The 12,064-nt window shown below is 41.7% G+C and overlaps 1 pseudogene; it reads right to left on the bottom strand.

Annotated features, from left to right (window-relative positions):
* Nucleotides 1–2,695: 2,695 nt before the first annotated feature.
* Nucleotides 2,696–2,813, bottom strand: LOC124620555 (annotated as a pseudogene).
* Nucleotides 2,814–12,064: the final 9,251 nt, after the last annotated feature.

Raw genomic sequence — 12,064 nt, 5'->3', positions numbered from 1 at the left:
TTTGCTGATGTACTCACTGAGAATATCACAATATATGTAGAATGTTCAGAAAGAAAGTGTGGTAAATATTTATTACTGTTTTTTAGAGAAAGTATTCTTGAAAAAAATAGCAGGATATTTTTATATATTTGCTGACTATTTTTCCAGTTAATCTCCATCCGATTCAATGTATTTGGTGAACTGTGGCACAAGCTTCTTTAGACTCTACTCGAAGAATTCTCTCGCCGTCTCCTTCCCTCACTTCAGAACCTCTTTCTGTACCTGCTCAACGGTTGAAAATTTAATTCCACTCATGCGTTCTCTCAGGAAAGTTAAAAGACAATACACAAAAGACGCCAAGCCAGGAGAATATGGAGGCTGGCTCAAAACATACCGTTCACTCGAGTACAAGAGCGCCTAGTTGGCTATGACTGTCTGAGGACTGGCATTGCGGCGCAACAAGCAGGCTCCCCTAGTCAGTATTCCCCTCCTTTTATTTTGATGCCATTTTGAGTTTGTTTAGGGTCTCATAACATACTTGTTCGTTGAAGGGCTCCTCCTGAGGTCGAAATTCGACCAAATGGCGCCTTTTCGGTCTCGAAGCATAAAGGCCATGATTGTTTTGATCGAAACAATGGTTTCCAATTTTTTGATATATGAGAAATTGGTGTGAGGTCACTTTGACGACTTTCTTGATCTCAAGCACGTAATGAAACACCAAGGTTTCATCTCCAGCCATAATAGAGCTCAGAAAATCCTCACCCTCCCTTTCCTGTCGCTCAAGAAACTCGCGGGCTCTTTTGTCCTAGTTTTTCTTGTACTGCCCTATCAGCTGTTTTGAGATCCATCTTGCGCACAGTTTCCGGTTTATCGGCGTTTCTATGAGTGTCACGTGTAAGAGCGTTGTGAAACATAGCAGTAATTTCATCACTGACAGTCGTGGTCTTCACGAACAGCTTCCTTGATTTTTTGCACCACCTCAACAGTCTTCCACTTCTCTTTGTCATGAACATTTGTTCTGCCTCCACTAACCTCCCTATGATTTATACACACTCGTGCTGTTCATAACATCTTCGTAGTGAACATTTTTGATTCGCGAAAATATTTCGATAGGGGTTATTCCTTCCGCGAGTAGGAAGCGCGTCGCAGCACTTGTCTCGCATTTGGGGGATTTCTTACCGACATTTTTCGTGCATCTGAACACTACAACGTGAGTTTACTTACTGTTGTGTTCCTGCAATGCTCTCTATAGTTAGGAGATTCCCCTGTACCACAGAGTATTGCGAATCCTCAAAAAACAATAAACATACCTCATAGGTCACAGTACACCTGTCTTCTGAACATTTCTCGTATAAGTATCTGCAGGATGGAAAATATTTACAACAATGTTTTCTGGTGTTAAAGCCCTTTTTCGATAGCTACGGATTTTATTTCGTACAGTTTTGTAGGAGGTTTCACCAAAACACTTTCGGTTTTAAACTCTTACGCAAACCATTCTGCACACGTTTCCCACGTTCTTCGTATAGCACTCGACCATGAACATGCGCAGTTTTATCATGAGCACCATTTTCCGTAACATTCATCTGGTCACTAAATACGTCTGCTCGTCCTCCGACTTACTCAAACGCACGACACAGTGGATTACTCCTACGGAACACGTTGCATATGCGCATGTGCCGCCATGTGACAGCAACTGATGTGGTGCATCGAAATCGCGGATTCAACCATTTACCATGATGGGTGGTTCTCCGTTCCTTAATAAGGGTTATTTCCGCATGAGTCTTACAGATGTTTTCCAGACCAGTTTCATTTTTGCCCACCCTGCAGAAGTAACACTCATAAGTGGCTTGACATGGGACCATCATGTAAAGTGTGTACTATGAAACAGAATGGAAAACTTAGTTCTGTTGGTAGGATTCAAGGGAAATGCAGTGCATCGGTGAAAGAATCTACAGACAAGACACTTGTGCCACTTATTCTTCAGTTTTGTTCCAGTGTGTGGAGTAGATGTTATGTAGGCACGACAACAGACACAGAACGAATTCAGAGAAGCTAGCACTATGAGTGGTCGGTATAAACCTTGCAGAATTTTAAGAGAGACGTACGGTGAATTTAAACCGGAATCTCTCTCATTAAGCCCTGGTAGATAGATTCAGAGCACCAGCATTCGAAGCAGAGTGTGCGACTATTATGCTTCTACCGTCGTGTATCTAGCACGGGACATTGACAATAAGGTAAGAGAGATAAACACATGTACAGACACAGCGATTTTCTTCATTCAATACTCGAAAGAAGTAGGAGAGAAAGTTGACAATATTAGTCCGCTGTAACACCCGGCAAGTACTGTGCAGCGGCTTGTGGAATATTTACGAGCCTCTTAAAGCCCAAGTGGTGTAACACACACTTTTTTTTTTTTTTTGAGAAATTTAACGTTTTAGCTGGTTGCTACAAGTATTTCGACAGCACACTTTTATTACTTTTTGTTACATCTGTTATCTCTCTCTCTCTCTCCTCCCGCACAGGCCATGAAGGCCCAAAGGTACCCACCGGCCAGTGTGTCATCCTCAGCCCACAGGCGTCACTGGATGCGGATACGGAGGGGCATGTGGTCAGCACACCGCTCTCCCGGCCTTATGTCAGTTTCCGAGACCGGAAGCGCTACTTCTCAATCAAGTAGCTCCTCAGGTTTCCTCACAAGAGCTGAGTGCACCCCGCTTGCCAACAGCGCTAGGCAGACCGGATGGTCACCCATCCAAGTGCTAGCTCAGCCCGACACCGCTTAACTTCGGTGATCCGACGTGAACCGGTGTTATCACTGCGGCATGGCCGTTGGCTCACATATGTTATTACGGAGCTATATTCAAACTAATGTTAACAACTTTAGCAAATCTTGTGCAGTTTTGTAGACATGCTGCAAGGCTCCAAATGAAGTTACAAGTCTTCTGATAAAAATATTTCCGGATTTTATTTGCTATAAAAATATAAATTGCATTCATGAACAGTGTATTTACGTAATTTCGCATATTCTTAGTTAGTCATCAGCAAGTCCATCATTTCCATTTAGTGGCCCCCACGTCTTCATCATTATCATAAGAAAGAAGACCCTGAAGGTAATCGCGATGAACAGGTAGACTGAAGGTCGAAAGGTGTTTCATGCTTTTCTTCTTCTCTTTTATAACATCCTGTTGTCCTGTGTACAACTTCCCCAGATGACTGGGCATCCCTTTTTAGATCCTGACTTGAAGTCCAAGATGTGAAACTACGTGTCTATTGAAAAATATTCCTTGAAAAAGATTGTGAATGATTTATTTTTTGATATCGAATACACAGCACGTTAAACCAATGTGATGTTGTTCAGCTTCAGTCTCCCTATTTATTATTGACTTCAAGAGGTTTTCAAAAGTCAAGAAGCCGTCGTTTGTCAATAAAGTGATATGAAAACGATTAGGTTTTCCTTGAACATCAAATATCATTGTAGCAATTACTGTGAGAAAATATCTGTTATGTCGTGTTACATCTTACTACTGATGCAAAATCACCGCCATTTGGGAGACAGGAATGGCCGCTTTGGATGAACTATTGCCTCATGATGACAAGGTTATTCTTTCCGCTCGAAAATAGTTTCATTAATGTTATGGGTATTTTCCATTTCTTCATCCATCCCGTTCAGGTTTCGCTGTGCACTGCGTCACTCTTCGATTTTTTTGGGCAAGAGATGTCAGAAACTAACGTTTCTGTGCCCATCGTCATTGACTCTTGAGCATTTGCACCTTTCCCTAGGTGCAATACGAGATTCTGTTAAGGCTGTACGTTCTCTTGTTCATCTGGTGAACGCTTGAGTTTCTTAGCAAAATTATCACTTTGTACACAAATGTCCTTTCGAGAAGAACGGAAATACACGTTGAAGACGAAAAGGCTGCACTGTGAGGTTACGGTTGAAATTTAAGGATGCTCTTGTAATGCTGAACGCCATCATCATGAACAGATAACTCCACATCACGCCATGTGATAACAAACAAAACTTGCGCAATGGATAATTATATGGGACATCTGAATTAAAAAGGATTGGCCCAGTTGGACATGAAATATGGACGCCACATCTCATGTAGACATACGCTATCGATCATTAATTTCAAAATGACTCTGAGCACTATGGGACTTAACTTCTGAGGTCATCAGTCCCCTAGAACTTAGAACTACTGAAACCTAACTAACCTAAGGACATCACACACATCCATGCCCGATGCAGGATTCGAACCTGCGACCGTAGCGGTCGCGTCATTAATTTCAATACACCCTACTATTTCAGATTTACAACACAACTGAAACGTAACTTCTCACAAAATATAATTATATTAGCTTCCACATATATGATACAATCACAATCAATATATTTTACTTTCTTCAAAGTATCCTCCTTTAGATTTAATGACTGCCTCACAAACTCGAGTCATGCGGTCAATCAGTTTTTGTAGGTATGGTGAATCTATATGATTCCATACATCCACAACAATATTCCAGAGATGTTCCTTCCTGGATATATTAACTTCCCTGATACGTCTGTCCACTTCATTCCATACCGTTTCAATGGGATTACAATCGGGGCTTTGGGACGGCCATAAAATATCATTCAGTAGTTTGTTTTTCCTTTGATGCCATGTAGTTCGTACAGTGTGCTGACCGATATTTTTGATAATTATCCTTTTGTAACGTAAACCCTTTCCCTATTAAGCCCAAGCCACTTCGTATTGCATGATAATGAAGTATGCCGTGTTACTGTTTCTATGTTCACAATGTCGCCAACTCTATCACCGGCAAAAGATTCCCAAACCATAATAGAACCTCCACCGTGTTTAACTGTAGGTAGAGGTCACTACTGGGCTACCCTTTCCCCTACAAATCGGCGAACAAATATTGTCCTTCTGGTTCCAAAAATCTCGAACTTCAATTCATCGGTGAATAACACCTTCGTCCACTCTTCCGATGTCGAATTACGATGTTCCCTAGCCCATTCAAGTCTCTTATGTTTATTTATGGGCCTTATAAGGGGTTTTCTTGCTGTGACACATCCTTTCTAGGTGGCTTCAGTCAGTCTCCTTTTTACTGTTTCAAGAGATATTGCTGCCGTGCTCATTTATACCAATTCTGCATGAATTTGGGGCGCTGTTTTGAATCTATTTCTCTTACTGGTAATTCTGAAGTATTTATCATCACTTTTTGTTGTTTCACGAGGTCTTCCTGGTAGTTTTACGTTCTTATTGCTACCTGTTGTCTCCTGGCGGTGAAGGGTGTATTGCACTCGCCCTATAGGCACACTACAGTGTTTCGCAAATTGGTGAATAGATAAACCTGCTTGGACATGTGTTACAATTGCAGTACGGTTTTCTATGAATATCTCCACTCGTGGAGACATACGAGCGATGTGCACATTTCAATGTTACGATGGAACTGACGTGCAGGAAGAACATGTTATGTATCGTCGCAATCCTTACCCTTCGCTGCGTACATCACATGACTACAGGGTGTCCGTCCGCAAATAGGTAAACAACCATATCAGATAGGTACATAACGTTCATGTACACAACATTGTTTGATGGATACTATTGTATCTCGATGACCACAAACAAAAATCATGACATGTGTACAACTGTTGTACTATTCCTTTGCTTCGTCAACCGTACGCACAGAATTAAACCTTATCTACAGAGTACTAGATGTCATTTATTGGGTGTATTGAAATTAATGAGCGGTAGTGTACTGAGTAGGGTTTCATCTATCCAGTGAATGAAAAAAAAAGGTCACAATAATATCCTGCTTATTGCTGAAATGCATGGACGCGACTCCCAATATTGAGTAGATAATACAAGTAACTATTAAGTGCACAGTGGTTCAAATGGATTAGTGAACATACATGATGATACCTTGGTAAAAGCTGGTGGAATTTGAAAGGAAATCATAATAATAACGTACAGTTAACTATGTAAACCCAATCCGCCATGAATGCTGATTAAAATAAAGACCCAGAAATGACATTTGATCACCATTTCCTAAGCCCAAATACATGCTGAGTTCACTAGCTGAATGCATGTATTAATCCGGAAAAGTAAGACCCTAACTGGAAATAAATAACTGTGTGTCTACTTCGTCATGTCGTGCACTTATGCTGGTCACAGTTACCATCAATCTAAATCTCAGATGCGGAGGATAGCTGCAGTGGTAGCTGAAACTTACACGTTAAGCCCCAGAATGTGCGATGGGCGGTGAGACAGCATCTAAAAACGACAATCAACGAAAGCGTTGAATGCTGTAAATGTAGACGCAGACCGAGTGTTCCCTCCCTGGAACACTATGATAAAGTGTGCATAACTTCTTCTTCAAAAAATTTTGATGTGTCTGGCAACACCGGATTTTCGTTAGTCGAGCGGTGTGGGTCTTCAGAGTCCTGTCCAATGAAAAATTCATAAATATATTAGCAGTCCAACTCCTTTTAATGAATCAGAGCTGATTAATCAGCAAAATAAATTTTTATCTTACAATGGGGCAGAAAAAATTATGCTCCACTATGACGTTCATTTCACGTTCTGGCCAATGGTACTGGCTGCATGTGGGTACTCACGAGCTATCATCCATGCTATCAAAATTGTCCTGGTCTTCCTTACAAGATTTACTTTCAGTTACTGCTGACCTCATTTGCAGATCTGTATATTTTTTATAAGGCATTATTTTTGCTGTTTCCCACAATGTGAGTTTACAGTTTGTTAAATTTTGCCTCCTGTTCCGCTGTGACCACCACCGGTGCCCCGAGTTCTGTTACAAACAGCATCCGTTGCCCAATGTACACCTGTGTGGGACTTTGCCTTTCAGCAAACAAAAAGTTTTACTATCCCCTTGCTTTCTCACAGTCAGTAACCATACTTGGCTCACAGAAAATTACACATAGCGTCCACCACCATATAGAGATGAAATGAAGAAGTACTTCACAGTCATTCACGTTTGTTTCAGTTACACACGTACTTTTATGCATCGTTTGTAATTCGATCTGACGAGGCAGTCTAATTTGAATAATGGGTTATTAATTAGGCTGTGGGGCAGTTTTGGAAAAAACTGACCTGTAACAATGAGATAAATTTCTTCAGAAACTGACCATTTTTCTTGACTTCCAACACATATAACATTGAAATCTTGTGGTAAGTGTCTTTTGTTTGTGTAGGGGGTTCTACTATCGTGCCACTCATAAGACTGGAATGAAGCTATGTGTCCACTTACGATTACCGTTTAGTTTTCTAGAGTTTTGTTACCAGAGACGTTCTTGCCTCATTTATCTTCACCTTGAGGTCATTCTGTCATCGGAGATTTTGAATCTTTCCAAGAAGCATTTTCTAAATTCTGTTTCACTTCCCTCTTCGAAGCTCACACGGAAGACGTTAGTTGTATGGTTCACTTTCAATTTTTAGTGCCGTTTGTTGGTCAACGACATTGTGACGTATTCTGTTTTGCAAGAGAATACAACAAGTCTTGTTGAGCAGTGAGAGATCCAACTTCCCAAAAATATTCAAATGCTTTTCTTCGTGTTTGCTCTGAACTGTTAGAAGAAGATCGGACAACCACAACAAATTGAGGAAATTCAAAAGAATAATAGGCACAAGGATATAATCCCCAGTTGGAAGTACTTCATCTATCAACAGACAAATGTCTTTACTTGCAGTAGAAACTTGTGCTGCTGCCAGTGTGGTTTTTAAGCCAGTTAGGAATTAAAGTATTTGTTATGTTAACATAATGTTACTTGCTGGATATGATTCCGAATTTGCTAAACACCCAGCAGAAAAATGCTCCTATCGGAGTGCAAAAATGCGAATATATTTCTGTTCATTTAAAATACACTGACTGAAAATTGGGGTACGAGCTGTCTCATTCTACCTTCCACAGCACATTTAAAAAATTTCCCAAAAATATTGGCATGCGAACACATTCGCGCTTTTCTTGCCATGCAACCAACATCAAACTGCCACAAGCTCCTCTAACTTAACTCAAACACACCCACTAGTCCATCGCCGTGAGCCGCTTATTGCTCCCCCCTCCCCCTCCCCCGCGACAATGTCTCCTACACTCTTTCCCTAGCACTGTTCTGTCACTGCGAGGTGCGCTCCACGGGCAGTTTCTCCCTCACTTTCTCTCACACTGCCATTGTCTCCTTCACTCTTTTCATAAAACTACCACTGTCCAGTATCTTCCTGTATTTATTCTTTTTTCGTCTCATCTCTGTACATATAAAAAACCTCGAATATGTTATAATACCAAAATTTATCGAAAAATTTTGAACGCTGCTGAGAAAGGTGGAATGAGGCAGCCGGAACGTCATTTTTCAGTCAGATTCTTTTAAATAAACAGGAACATATTCGCATTTTTTGTGCCCCGATATGAACATTTTTCCGTTGGTTCTCTTCTTTTCCTTGCTGCAGTAGGGCATGTTATTCATATGAAAATAAATTTATTGGTCAGCAAAATTTAGAGAGTTTAACAATGTGAAACCGAAATAACATAAAATTAATTTTGCACCTCAACCGGATTTTAAGTCCAAAAATACAAAAAAAATGTATGTGCTTCAGGACTACAACATGAGGTTTCCAGTTGATAACGGAGACACTTTACAGCATATTTATGCGTGCTTCGTCGCTTTATAAACTATGTTTTCACCTCACACTGGATTTCACGTGTACTAGAAGAGTAACTTTAAGCCTCTCTATCTCGTAAACGAATAAGACTATGAAGAAAGTTTTGATTTCTGTTTGACATTGGGGTCTTAGGAATACATGGTAAAAATTACAGCGATTTGTTGTGCATAGCCATCTCGGAATCTGCGGCTGGGTTTTGGTACTCAAAATGTAAGTTTTTGGGGTGTTTCTCTCCAACGGATAAAGATTTTCTAAAACGAGCCAATAGCTCCTCTAGATAAATGCCTAGAGAATATGCCATTAAAATTTGAGCAAGTTTTTGCGGTTATGTATTATTTAGATTTCGCCTCATACTGGATTTTTATGTGGAAGTAGGGTATGTTTGAAACTCTGTATCTTGGAAAACGACTAAGATATCGCAAAACTTTTCATGGCTGTCGGGATAAGGGTCTTAGAAATATGTCGTAAGAATTTCAGCCATTTTCTGTGAATAGCTGTTCAGCAACTCTCGGCTCAACTTTGGTCCGCCGGTGACTTAAAATATCCTGGAGAAACCATTCTTTGGGATTTACCGAGGAACCGCCCATGAACTAATGATGGCTCTGTAAGTCACTCGAGCTCACCGTACACCAAATCAAACGCAAAAAAGAACCGACGTATTTGGTTTCATACTTTGATCCTTTACTAAAGGTTAGTGACACTAAGATGACCTTTCTGTTGAGCATACAAATGGAGCATAAACCAAGGGCTACACAAAACACTTGAACCTATCGTCGTCGACGTCGGCTGCAACTCGATTCCGAGTACGCACAGCTCCTTCCTGCAGAGAACGAGCATTTCAACTCAACTCGTGGATTTGTTTCCGATGACTGAACAGGCCAATCCTCACATAAAACCGACGTCCACAAATATCGTACTGAGTGGTTGGAAGGGGGAGGGGTTGTAATTGACGGAGCTCTCTTTCTTGTCGCTTGGACTCCACATGTCTACGGTGTTCTCATTCAAATAAGTTGATCGCGGTGGATGCCATTTCCTCCCAAAGTCAGCGGTCCACAGCACGTTCTTTCCAAGTTTGTACGTTTACGCCAGTCGCCTTCACGGTGCGTTTTAGATGGTCCTTGAACTCCTTGCGAGGCGCTCCCTAAGGTCTGTTGCCAGTGCAAAGCCCACCATAAATGAATTGGCAGGGAAGCCTCGTATCACTCATGCGATGAGCGATAGGGGTCCCTCAGTGCTGTTTAGATGCGCTTTCTCAAGAATAGCAGTGTGGATCACATGCCCTCCCCCCCTCTTAATGTTAAAGATGTATCTCATTTTTGACTAGTGGAAGCGCTCAAGTTTCCTGGTATCAAGGCGATAAAGTGTCCACGTTTCACAGTCCTGGAAATGACAACACCTCTAGACACCATGAGCCTGATGTGCAGCTTTAGGCCTTTGTTCGTGACGACTCTGTGTGTTAATCGTCCAAACGCAGCCCCAGTTCCTTTCTCAACATCTCGTTCGCAAATATACCGTTTAGACAAGCTACTTCCGAAATATGAAAAGTGGTGAACCTGCACCAGTGAAGTATCAAGGATGGAGAAATCGAACTCAGGGAGAGTTAATACTGAGGCAAGTCTTGCGAGTGTCTTTATTTTTCCCACTTTTATGGTAAGACCAAAGCGACTGCATGCAGTTTTCAAGCAGTTGACTGACTGTTGTAACTCTGCCGTTGTTGGAGCAGGAGATGCAGTATCATCGGCATAGTGAAGTTCTGTTACACGTTGACCTGTGTACGTCTTTGCGAACGAACTGTTGCCAGATTGAAGAGACCTCCATCAAAACAAAATTTAATCTCCATGCCTTGGTTGATATCAGATGATTCATATAGCACAGCAGCCATGCACTGTGTGAATAGTGTTGAAACAAGCACACAGCCTTCTTTCAAACCCGGAGAGATTGCAAACGAATCCGATGCACAGTTAGCGTGAAGATCATGCTCAGACGTGCCACCGTGGTAAGCACATCGTGTTCAGAACGTCCACAGTGTATTAGTACCTTGCAAGCGGCCGATCTAAGTGTTGAATCAAAGGCTTTTTCCAGGTCATAGAAAATTAAATACAGGAGCATCTACACTTGATCCTATCTTTTTAACAGCAAAAGAACTCGAGCTATGAGCACCGGAAAACTCCGTTTTCATGCGCGGCGTTTTTTAACAGATTAGGTACGCACGCTGTCGTATGCATACCGATGTTAGAATAGCGGAGTTACAACACTTGGGCTAACGTAGATATACAGGGTGGACCATCGATCGTGACCGGGCCAAATACTCACGAAATAGAAAAAAACTACAAAGAACGAAACTTGTATACCTTGAAGGGGGAAACCAGATGGCGCTATGGTTGGCCCGCTAGATGTCGCTGCCATACGTCAAACGGATAGCAACTGTGCTTTTTTTCACATAGGAACCCCCTTTTTTATTACATATTCGTATAGTACGTAAATAAATATGTATATTTCAGTTGGACCACTTTTTTCGCTTTGTGATAGATGGCGCTGTAATAGTCACATATGGCTCACAATTTTATACGAACGGTTGGTAACAGGTAGTTTTTTTAAATTAAAATACAGAAACTTGGTACGTTTGAACACTTTATATCGGTTGTTCCAATGTGATACGTGTACCTTTGTGAACTTATCATTTCTGAGAACGCATGCTGTTACAGCGCGATTACCTGTAAATACCACTTTAATGCAATTAATGCTCAAAATGATGTCCGCCAACCTCAATGCATTAGGCAACACGTGTAACGACATTCCTCTCAACAGCGAGTAGTTCGCCTTCCGGAATGTTCGCACACGCATTGACAATGCGCTGACGCATGTTGTCAGGCGCTGTAGGTTTCCCCACAGAAAGAAATCCGGGGACGTCAGATCCGGTGAACGAGCGGGCCATGATATGTTGCTTCGACGACCAATCCACCTGTCCCGAAATATGTTATTCACTACCGCTTCAACCGCACGCGAGCTATGTGCCGGACATCCATCACGTCGAAAGAATATCGCCATTGTGTCATTCACTGAAACATCTTGTAGTAACACCGGTAGAGCATTACGTAGGAAATCAGCATACATTGCACCATTTAGACTGCCATCGATAAAATGGGAGCCAATTATCCTTCCTCCCATAATGCCCCATCATACATTAACCCGCCAAGGTCGCTGATGTTCCACTTGTCGCAGCCATCGTGGATTTTCCGTTGCCCAATAGTGCATATTACGCCAGTTTACGTTACCGCTGTTGGTGAATGACGCTTCGTCGCTAAATAGAAAGAGTGCAAAAAATCTGTCATCGTCCCGTAATTTCTCTCGTGCCCAGTGGCAGAACTGTACACGATGTTCAAAGTCATCGCCATGCAATTCCTGGTGCATAG

This window comes from Schistocerca americana, chromosome 6, assembly GCF_021461395.2.
Source record: "Schistocerca americana isolate TAMUIC-IGC-003095 chromosome 6, iqSchAmer2.1, whole genome shotgun sequence".
In the NCBI taxonomy this organism is placed as follows: Eukaryota; Metazoa; Arthropoda; class Insecta; order Orthoptera; family Acrididae; genus Schistocerca; species Schistocerca americana.
This window is presented reverse-complemented; position numbering and strand designations above follow the sequence as displayed.